At 25.1% G+C, this 12,079-nt stretch overlaps 1 protein-coding gene and 2 long non-coding RNA genes across 3 annotated transcripts in view; 1 reads left to right on the forward strand and 2 right to left on the reverse strand.

Moving 5' to 3' along the window:
• Positions 1 to 210: 210 nt before the first annotated feature.
• Positions 211 to 4,281, reverse strand: LOC136089014 (uncharacterized). The gene is made up of 5 exons (XR_010642706.1): positions 4,143 to 4,281; positions 3,990 to 4,076; positions 3,099 to 3,265; positions 677 to 776; positions 211 to 580 (listed from the first exon to the last, which is right to left on the reverse strand). It is a non-coding gene; the product is annotated as an uncharacterized LOC136089014 (long non-coding RNA).
• A 1,206-nt stretch (positions 4,282 to 5,487) lies between these two features.
• Positions 5,488 to 7,476, reverse strand: LOC136089015 (uncharacterized). Its single transcript, XR_010642707.1, has 4 exons — positions 7,242 to 7,476; positions 7,089 to 7,175; positions 6,198 to 6,364; positions 5,488 to 5,625 (listed from the first exon to the last, which is right to left on the reverse strand). It is a non-coding gene; the product is annotated as an uncharacterized LOC136089015 (long non-coding RNA).
• A 4,391-nt stretch (positions 7,477 to 11,867) lies between these two features.
• LOC100210643 (glutamyl aminopeptidase) overlaps positions 11,868 to 12,079 on the forward strand; it is an 11,980-nt gene continuing 11,768 nt past the window's right edge. The window contains exon 1 of the mRNA XM_065814449.1: positions 11,868 to 12,079. This exon is cut by the window's right edge and continues 1,258 nt beyond it. The gene's annotated coding sequence lies outside the window, so the exon portion shown is untranslated.

Below are 12,079 nucleotides of genomic sequence, written 5' to 3' on the forward strand. Positions count from 1 at the left end.
AATGAAACTCTCCCAGCAAGCACAACGACGTCGGTACGACATCGTTTTGACGTCGCGAGTTTAGTCGTTTTGACGTCGCCGTAAAGTAGGAAAGTGTAACATTTTTACGACGTCGTATCTAGGGTGAAATAAAGACGTCGATGCGACGTCGCAAAAAAGATTTACAGGATATCGGTTATTGGTTGGAAAACCGACTAAATATACCTCTTGTTTTTATGTCCAATTTTTATATTTTTTATTCATAAAAAATTTTATTATTTATTTAAACAACTTCTTTTAAGAATCGAACGTATATGTTGTAGCATGTGTAACATGTTCAAAAACTTATCTATTTTAAAGCGCTAAAGTTTTTTCCTGTTTTCTAATTATTGTTGATGTTTTTACCAATTACAGTTTCTAACTTTATATATATAAAAGAATGGCCACGATAAAGTCTCAAATAAAAATAAAATGCAGCTGCTTGGATTTCTTTATAAAAATTTAAAACTATATCTTTTTTTTTCTGGAGCGTATTTTAATACCGCTTGCACTGAATCCAAAACTTCGACTTCAGTTGTTGTGTGATTTGAAAATACACTCGCTAAACAAAGTGAAATATGGCGAAATACTTAAAAATTATTTTTACTCATTTTATAGAACATCAATCTTAGATATAAATATATCAATATAAACTCACCGACAACCACATATCGTTGTCTCTTTAAATTATAATTTTTTTTGCCCGCATCTATTTGATCCAAGCATGTTAAAACATGACATTACAGTGAGACATTAACCTAAATTAAAAGAAATTGTCAAGTCTGCAAATAGAAAACTTTCATTAAATAAGAAACTTAAATAAAATAATTATTTCTGTGTAATGGAGTAAATTTTTACTTAATTTGTTAAAATCTTAGAAAAGAATTTTTAAAAACAGGTTTAACAAACAATTAATTCTTAACTTAGTTTTTTAGGCCACCCTCGATTTCGACCTAATTTGTAAAACATATAATTTGATTTTAAGTCCATATTATTGTCTATCAGTTAGTTAATCTATTAATATGGAATAAGACAGCCATATAAGTCTGGAAAATATATCAATGTATATTGTTATGTACCTTTTCATAACATTTCTCACATTTTCACGTACTTGACATTGGTCGGACATTGGACAATGGTCGGTGGCGTGTAATTTTTTACACGCCACCGACCATTTTCAACTGATCAATCTAATATATATATATATATATATATATATATATATATATATATATATATATATATATATATATATATATATATATATATATATATATACACACAGCAAAATTCAAGATTCTAGGTCAAGGATTTTTGTTCTTATTTTAAGAACTTGATTCTTATTTAAGGAACTTGATTCTTATTTAAGGAACTTGATTCTTATTTTAATAACTTGATTCTTGTTTTAAGAACTTGATTCTTGTTTTAAGAACTTGATTCTTATTTAAGGAACTTGATTCTTATTTAAGGAACTTGATTCTTATTTTAATAACTTGATTCTTGTTTTAAGAACTTGATTCTTATTTTAAGAACTTGATTCTTATTTAAGGAACTTGATTCTTATTTAAGGAATTTGATTCTTATTTAAGGAACTTGATTCTTATTTAAGGAACTTGATCCTTATTTTAATAACTTGATTCTTGTTTTAAGAACTTGATTCTTATTTTAAGAACTTGATTCTTATTTTAGGAACTTCATTCTTATTTTAAGAACTTCATTCTTATTTAAAGATATTTCAATAAAAAACATTATTCCTAATTTGATAATATCATAATGGTATTATATAATTAGGAATAATAAAATTTTAACATATGAAAAGATGTTAATGTTAAATTTTAGATTTGAGTTTGTTAAATTTATTTTTAGATAAAATAAATCCTTATCATAACAGACGATGGAGACGAGGCAATCGTTATGCATGGCGAAAAAATTATTTTACGAAGTATTTCATTTTCTGACGCCGTGATTGGACTTATTGGAATACACTATGTAATGGACATGGATTATGACGTCCATGTCATGACGGCATACACAATTCACATTATATTTTACACTTAAATTCTATTTTATTTAAAGATAAAAGCTCAACAGAAACTCGTCAGATGAGTAGCCTATGGGAGGAGTATTGTCGCTACAAGCATTACCTATAACTGGACATTCAAAGAACAACAAGTTTTATTTCAACGATGAGATTTGTTTAAATGTATAAATACTTTTTGAATATTCTTATTTTATACCATCCTAAATTTCAAAATGTTTCATTTTTTACATAGAAAAAATACTCTTGTAATATTGTTTTTCCCGTTCAAGGAAAATATTATTGAAACAAGATAATAGAATCTTATTTTAGGCAAAAATGTCCTTGAAATAAAAAAAAAATTCTTATTTATAAAAATAAAAAAAAACAAGAAAAAAACATCTTTATTTGAGCAAAAATATTCTTGAAACAAGAAAAAAAATTCTTATTTTAAGAATATAAATACTTGAAACAAGAAAAAAAACTCTTATTTTAACAATATAAATATTTGAAGGAAGAGAAAAAAAATTCTTATTCTGAGCAAAAATATTCTTGAAACAAGAAAAAAAATTCTTGTTTTAAGAATAAAAATTCTTGAAACAAGAAAAAAAAAATATTTAAGAAAAAAAATTCTTAAAACAAGAAAAAAAGTTCTTATTTTAAGAATAAACATTCTTAAAACAAGAAAAAAAGTTCTTACGTGGCGGACAAGTCTTTTTTTTGCTTAAAACAAGAATAATGGATTTCGCTGTATATATATATATATATATATATATATATATATATATATATATATATATATATATATATATATATATATATATATATATATATATATATTTGCATATAAATATTTGAATAATATTCAAATATAAACTAACAATAATAACTTCTAAGCTAGAGGGGTTACAAATTGTTAACTTTATACTTATAAATTTTATGTCAAACGGACATGTTGGTAGAACTTTTTACAAAGATTAGATTAAAGATTTAACACAAAAAAAATTTATTGTAGTAAATAGGGTATTTTTGAAAAAGAAAACAATTCTCAAAAACAATTTACCATAAATGAAAAAAAAGTCTTCTTTTGATAAAGACTTCTCTAGTTCTTTGAATTTATCCATGTTATCAACTTTTTCCACGTCTTTTGTACCAACATTATTTGTTTGGTGAACTTCTCCAATAGGTCATTGATGCAAGTTAAAAGAGATACTGTTTTTTTTTTAAATCCTAAAATTACATATAAGAAAATTATAATTTCCATATTAAATTTTGTTTCACTTATTAAGCATATATAAATTACATATTATTTACATATAAGATATCAGTTTAAAATAAAATAAAAAGTAATAGTATAGAGCAAAAGTTTATGTGTTTCATCGATTGGGAAATTACTATTCATACATCGAACCAGTTTCTTTTCTTTAGATTTTGACTTTGAAAATACTGATTAGGAATTATTATTCTGTGATTTTGAGTATGATCTAGAGCTATGCACAGGTGAAAAGAGATTTTGATTGCGACTTAGGAATAGGCAAAAGTGAACATGAGCCTGATCCAGACATTTGGATGGGTGAAAGTGAGAGCGAACATAATCTGATTTTGGAGACAGGTGAACAAGAACGTAATCTTAACTTATGGCTAGGTGAAAGAGACTCAGAACTTATTGGTGAAAAATAAACAGAAGAACAACCTTTACAAGATGTTGATTGTAAATACAGTTCTTGTTTTAAAACAAATTTACTTGACAAAGAAATAGTCTATGATATAATATTTTCAGAAGGTTTTTTAACCAATTCCACTTCTATAATAATATCAATAAAACTATTAACAAAGAAAAAACAATATTTTTAAAACTGCAATTAACATTAGGTTGCAAAAAACATTTAAACAAAAAATCCAAAATTCAAATTCAAAATGTTTTGAAATTTGTCTTACTGTTAAAATTATTAACCTTATTTTCATTCACTGCACATTTTCTTTCGCTTGATGAGGACAAAATATTGTTTCCAAACTCATATTCGCACAAAAACTTTTTCACCTAAAAGTTTTAATAAGTAGAAAAACTAAAAGAGTTAAGACAAATCAGGAAAAACAAAATCATTACCTTGTAATTTTATTTTTAAAAATTCAAATTTCTTTCAAGTAACTCAATTGGGAATTGCCTTTATATATTTTTCATCTTTTTGAGCAGGAGGCCAAACAACCATTGCTCATCTAAGGAAATCCAATGAAATGGAACAGCTGTTTCTGTCTCCCTAATTTTTCCAATTTTGTATTTGCTTGAAATTACAACTAATACCCATAAACCTTTCATTGACATCTTTGTATTTTTTATACTTGTTTATAATATTATAATAGTTTTTGTTTAAAAAACTGTTAAAATTATTAATTATTAAAGATATATATTAATTTCTTCTAAAAACAATTTTGGCTATAGTAAACAGTAATAGACTTTACTATAAATACTTTATTAAATAATAATTTTTAGTAATACACTTTATTATAAATATTTAAATAAATGAAATAATTTTATTATTTATATTTATAAATGTTTAAATAATAATATAAAAATCTTACCAAAAAGGTAAATTTTTAAAAATTCAATTTTTTAATGTTTAACATTGTAAAGTATATATTAAGTATAGTGTCTATCTAATACTTCACAAAAGTACAAAAAAATCTTTCAAGGTTTATTATTTAGTTAAAGAGTGGATTGTAAACAAATTTTATATGTCAGGACACAAACATGAAAAGACAAACCCTTCTTTATAAGCTAGACATACTGCTTTTCTTTGAAAATCTTTTTTGCTTGGACAAACATGTTTTTAAAGAATTTCTATATTTCTAACAATGTTAAAGATTTTAGAGTCACATGGATCTTTAAAAACGCTTTTGTAAAAACAATTATTTAAAACGACACAGTTAAATTGATGGTCACCTAATTTTTCGAGTGCCTGTGTATAAGAGAAACCAAGAGTCTTTAAATCATAAAAAAATCATGTTCGAATAAAAAAATAATTCTATGTGATTTAGCTTGAAAATTTTGAAATAAGTTGTAATCAGTATTACAACTTATTTCAAAATTTTCAAGCTGTGAAAACCTTTTTAAAACTTGAGATAATGGACTTTGAAATTTGCGAATGAACTTTTTAATTACTTGCAAATAGTTTTCAAATTTGAAAAAAGTGATTTTATCTATGTAGCAGTTAAAAATGCAAACATCTTCATGTAAATGAGATAAGCTGTGTACATTATTCATAGAAAAGTAGGACCATAAAATTCTTCTGATTTAACTACAAAGTAATTCAACAAATTTTTTGCATATTGAAGATAATTATTTTGGACAATCGCATTAGAATCTAGAAAAATTCTCATTGCTAGAGTTAAAGAAAGGAAAACCTTGAAAGGTTAAGGAGTAAAGACATCTTTTAAAACTAAAAAGCCAGTAAATAACAAAAATTGCCTAAACTCAGTGGCTTTCCACCTCTTTACTTCATATAAACTTCTTGATTGATGAGCAAACTCAGATGGACATTTACCACTAAACTTTAACAAATTTTCCAATATATTCAACAATTGAGCAGAACCTAAACAAAATTTATATGGAAAAAAAACTCTTATTTTAACAATATAAATATTTGAAGGAAGAGAAAAAAAATTCTTATTCTGAGCAAAAATATTCTTGAAACAAGAAAAAAAATTCTTGTTTTAAGAATAAAAATTCTTGAAACAAGAAAAAAAAAATATTTAAGAAAAAAAATTCTTAAAACAAGAAAAAAAGTTCTTATTTTAAGAATAAACATTCTTAAAACAAGAAAAAAAGTTCTTACGTGGCGGACAAGTCTTTTTTTTGCTTAAAACAAGAATAATGGATTTCGCTGTATATATATATATATATATATATATATATATATATATATATATATATATATATATTTGCATATAAATATTTGAATAATATTCAAATATAAACTAACAATAATAACTTCTAAGCTAGAGGGGTTACAAATTGTTAACTTTATACTTATAAATTTTATGTCAAACGGACATGTTGGTAGAACTTTTTACAAAGATTAGATTAAAGATTTAACACAAAAAAAATTTATTGTAGTAAATAGGGTATTTTTGAAAAAGAAAACAATTCTCAAAAACAATTTACCATAAATGAAAAAAAAGTCTTCTTTTGATAAAGACTTCTCTAGTTCTTTGAATTTATCCATGTTATCAACTTTTTCCACGTCTTTTGTACCAACATTATTTGTTTGGTGAACTTCTCCAATAGGTCATTGATGCAAGTTAAAAGAGATACTGTTTTTTTTTTAAATCCTAAAATTACATATAAGAAAATTATAATTTCCATATTAAATTTTGTTTCACTTATTAAGCATATATAAATTACATATTATTTACATATAAGATATCAGTTTAAAATAAAATAAAAAGTAATAGTATAGAGCAAAAGTTTATGTGTTTCATCGATTGGGAAATTACTATTCATACATCGAACCAGTTTCTTTTCTTTAGATTTTGACTTTGAAAATACTGATTAGGAATTATTATTCTGTGATTTTGAGTATGATCTAGAGCTATGCACAGGTGAAAAGAGATTTTGATTGCGACTTAGGAATAGGCAAAAGTGAACATGAGCCTGATCCAGACATTTGGATGGGTGAAAGTGAGAGCGAACATAATCTGATTTTGGAGACAGGTGAACAAGAACGTAATCTTAACTTATGGCTAGGTGAAAGAGACTCAGAACTTATTGGTGAAAAATAAACAGAAGAACAACCTTTACAAGATGTTGATTGTAAATACAGTTCTTGTTTTAAAACAAATTTACTTGACAAAGAAATAGTCTATGATATAATATTTTCAGAAGGTTTTTTAACCAATTCCACTTCTATAATAATATCAATAAAACTATTAACAAAGAAAAAACAATATTTTTAAAACTGCAATTAACATTAGGTTGCAAAAAACATTTAAACAAAAAATCCAAAATTCAAATTCAAAATGTTTTGAAATTTGTCTTACTGTTAAAATTATTAACCTTATTTTCATTCACTGCACATTTTCTTTCGCTTGATGAGGACAAAATATTGTTTCCAAACTCATATTCGCACAAAAACTTTTTCACCTAAAAGTTTTAATAAGTAGAAAAACTAAAAGAGTTAAGACAAATCAGGAAAAACAAAATCATTACCTTGTAATTTTATTTTTAAAAATTCAAATTTCTTTCAAGTAACTCAATTGGGAATTGCCTTTATATATTTTTCATCTTTTTGAGCAGGAGGCCAAACAACCATTGCTCATCTAAGGAAATCCAATGAAATGGAACAGCTGTTTCTGTCTCCCTAATTTTTCCAATTTTGTATTTGCTTGAAATTACAACTAATACCCATAAACCTTTCATTGACATCTTTGTATTTTTTATACTTGTTTATAATATTATAATAGTTTTTGTTTAAAAAACTGTTAAAATTATTAATTATTAAAGATATATATTAATTTCTTCTAAAAACAATTTTGGCTATAGTAAACAGTAATAGACTTTACTATAAACACTTTATTAAATAATAATTTTTAGTAATACACTTTATTATAAATATTTAAATAAATGAAATAATTTTATTATTTATATTTATAAATGTTTAAATAATAATATAAAAATCTTACCAAAAAGGTAAATTTTTAAAAATTCAATTTTTTAATGTTTAACATTGTAAAGTATATATTAAGTATAGTGTCTATCTAATACTTCACAAAAGTACAAAAAAATCTTTCAAGGTTTATTATTTAGTTAAAGAGTGGATTGTAAACAAATTTTATATGTCAGGACACAAACATGAAAAGACAAACCCTTCTTTATAAGCTAGACATACTGCTTTTCTTTGAAAATCTTTTTTGCTTGGACAAACATGTTTTTAAAGAATTTCTATATTTCTAACAATGTTAAAGATTTTAGAGTCACATGGATCTTTAAAAACGCTTTTGTAAAAACAATTATTTAAAACGACACAGTTAAATTGATGGTCACCTAATTTTTCGAGTGCCTGTGTATAAGAGAAACCAAGAGTCTTTAAATCATAAAAAAATCATGTTCGAATAAAAAAATAATTCTATGTGATTTAGCTTGAAAATTTTGAAATAAGTTGTAATCAGTATTACAACTTATTTCAAAATTTTCAAGCTGTGAAAACCTTTTTAAAACTTGAGATAATGGACTTTGAAATTTGCGAATGAACTTTTTAATTACTTGCAAATAGTTTTCAAATTTGAAAAAAGTGATTTTATCTATGTAGCAGTTAAAAATGCAAACATCTTCATGTAAATGAGATAAGCTGTGTACATTATTCATAGAAAAGTAGGACCATAAAATTCTTCTGATTTAACTACAAAGTAATTCAACAAATTTTTTGCATATTGAAGATAATTATTTTGGACAATCGCATTAGAATCTAGAAAAATTCTCATTGCTAGAGTTAAAGAAAGGAAAACCTTGAAAGGTTAAGGAGTAAAGACATCTTTTAAAACTAAAAAGCCAGTAAATAACAAAAATTGCCTAAACTCAGTGGCTTTCCACCTCTTTACTTCATATAAACTTCTTGATTGATGAGCAAACTCAGATGGACATTTACCACTAAACTTTAACAAATTTTCCAATATATTCAACAATTGAGCAGAACCTAAACAAAATTTATATGGTAAAGTGCCTTTGGTTAGAAAAATAAGTATTCTTTTAACAACACCAAGACATACTAAATGCATATAATCCAAGACAAAACTGTCAACACAACTAACATTAAAATCTATTAATATGCTACGACATATTTGATGGGTATTAGCATACCAATACTATTTGAATAACTTGTTAGTACGAGGCACACAAATTGTGTTATTTAAAATCATTCTAAACGACTTGTACTTACCTTTAATTTCACATTTTTCACAACTAAAATAACCTGTGTGACTTTTAACACATTTCAGATATTGCCTAGCAGGAGCATCACAAATAAATGCACAGATTTCAACCAACAAATTAACTCCATCTTTATCATAATCATATGCTTTTAAATTCACAAATTCAATTAAAAAATCATATAAAAAATCAATTAAATTTGTTGGTTTTTGGCTACCATAGAAAATTGCAACAATAAATGATGTAAGCTTACTAAACTGGCCTTACTAAAGTATAGGCCAAAATTGAGAGTTTGAAGATTTATGTAATGGCACACCGTCAATGATTACCAGTTAAGATGATGTAGTTCTCAATTAGGAATACAGGATTCTCTCTGAAAGTTCAACTAATACTATTACTTAACCCTAAATAGATATACTGCCCACCACACTTTTTTTATGTCGAAACACAGCGTTGAGTCTTTAACAAAGTACGAGAAGATTTAGGCAAAGCTGCATGTTCATTGCATCTTAAAAGAGAAAGTAGCTCATTACTTGCTGTATGAGTAACTTTATTTTTAATCAAACATTTTTTAAGTTTAAAATAAAATATGTTTTTTTAGGGTCAAGTGCACTATTCCTCTCATCTATTTCTATTTCATTTTCGTCCCTACTTATAGAAGAACCAAGTTCACTGAAAGAATCAAGCTGACTGGAAGAATCAAGTTCGCTAGAAGAATAGTGTTGATTGGAAGAATCAAGTCGACTGGAAGAATCAAGTTCATTGGATAAATCAAAACGAACAGAAGAATCAAGCTGGCTCGAAGACTCTAATTGATTTAAATGATTACTACAATTCAAAGAACCAAGCTGAGTGTATAAATCTTCTATGTAGCATGGTTTTTGTTTGCTCGTATCATTTTTTTCCAATTCAAACTTTTTTTCAACAAAATCTTCATCTTTGTCACTCTCGTATAGAAATTGTCTTAATAAATTATCTTTTCTTCTCCATTTTTTCATTTATTCTTTTCTGCTCATTTTCTCAATTTCTTTTTGAAATACCTTCTATTAAAGTTTCGGACCTAAACGCAACAGTTTAACAAATAAAATTTGATAATTGGTTTCTTTAAAAGACGACCTTAAACTCACGTCACGCAACGACTGAATAAGTCTTTTTAAAGTTTTTTTCGCTGAGTGGTTACATTATAATCTATATCTGTAAAGTATGTAGCATCTCCTATAAAACATTATATTTTTAATTTTTAATTAAAAATAAAAATAAATTCTAGCAAATCTTTTTAACTTTGCTTTTTAATTTATTTTATTTTATCATTTTAATAGAAAAAAGTGAATTTTTTGAATTTTTTAAAAATTGATTTTTATTTTTTTTTTATTTTTTTGTTCTTTCTTTAAATGTTTTACAACATTAGTCGTTTTACAATTATAATAACTTCAATAATATAATAGAATGATTACAAGATTAATTAAGTTTGTAAGAGGAAGAACGCGGGATCTCGTAGAAGACCTTAAGGTCTTGGCGTCAAGAACCGCTTTGTTTTTTAACAACATCGTTACATTTATTGTGTTAAATATACATATATTCCCGTCGAAAGTAAAAATAGATAAACGTAAAAGATATATAGCATTCATATATGTAAATACTAAGAATTGAATTATAAAAAATTTTACTTTATAAAAATTAAAAATACATATAGTATGTTATCGATAGATAAAATTATCTGTTTAAGTTTTCTTTTAAATGTGTTGTAATTCCACTCTTGAGTAAAATCAAAATATTTCAAAACAATTTTGTTCCATAAAAAAACTCCTCGATAAGAGATACGAGATCTACCAAAATTTGTATGCGACAAAGGTTGTTGGATAAAGTTTTCATTTCGAAGATAGTATTTGTTTTTTCTTTTTTTTATGTGAGTATAAATAATAAAAAGGATAAGGAAAAGTGATAGTTTTATATTTATGCCTAAAGCAAAGAATATTATATACATTAAGTTGATATAAATTAAGAATATTCATTTTAAGTAAAAAAGGCCTGGCACGAGTAAAACGGTCGTTAAAGTTTATAAGACGTGCAATATGCTTCTGTTGACGATAAAGAAGTTCTAGCATACTTTTATTTGCACCACCCCATGCAGTATTAGCATAATTATTATGGCAATGAATAAATAAGTAATATAATTAAATTAAAGTATATATATTTAAAAAAGGTCTTGATTTGAACAGCATTCCTATACTTCTAGCATTTTTATTGTTTAGGTTGTTAACATGATTTTTCCACGTGAGGTTTTCATCAATCTAAACAAGAAATTAGTAACTTTAGCTCTCTTTATTTCAGTATTATCAATATACAAGGAAGGTATATTCGAAAATAGATTTTTTTTTGAAGCTGGGCAAAAGAGGATTCATTTAGTTTTTTTGATATTTATTGATAGTTTGTTTGGCTATTTATTGACAGTTAGAAATTTTAATAATTTCACTATTCATTTTGTTGAATAATGTTGGTAAGTTATCGTCAGTTAAAAAAAGATTTGTGTCATCGGCAAACATAATTGTTGTCAAGTTTGATGCATTATAGAGATCATTAACATAAATTTAAAAAAGCAAAGGTATGGATCCTTGTGGAACTCCGCATGATATATTTAATAAATTTGATGATGAAGTTGAATCTGTTTTAGCAAATTGTTTCCGATTTTTTAAATAGTTTTTTAATAATAATAATACATTCCCTGTGATTTCATAGAGTTGTAGTTTTTTTTAAAAAATTTCGTGATCAATAGTGTCAAAAGCTTTTGTTACGTTATATTATGTAATATTGTTTCTTTTTTGTTTGTTTGTTTGTTTGTTTATAATATAATAAAGAAAAAACTAGCATAGAAAAAATAAACGTAAAAACAAATATTAGTCACACAAAGAAGTTAATCAAAAATAAATAAAATAGATTTGGCAACTTAATTTGAAAAAACTTAAAAGTTTTTTTATTTTCGTTCGGGAATTAGGTAAACAACGTTCGTACAAAATATTTGCTATTTTAATCATGGATTTAAAATGGATCCACTGCAGTCATTATCACATCTTTCATTGTTTATGTTTTTAAATTAAAAAAATATGCAGCGTTTTCTTTACTTT

Source organism: Hydra vulgaris, chromosome 12 (genome assembly GCF_038396675.1).
Source record: "Hydra vulgaris chromosome 12, alternate assembly HydraT2T_AEP".
NCBI lineage: Eukaryota > Metazoa > Cnidaria > Hydrozoa > Anthoathecata > Hydridae > Hydra > Hydra vulgaris.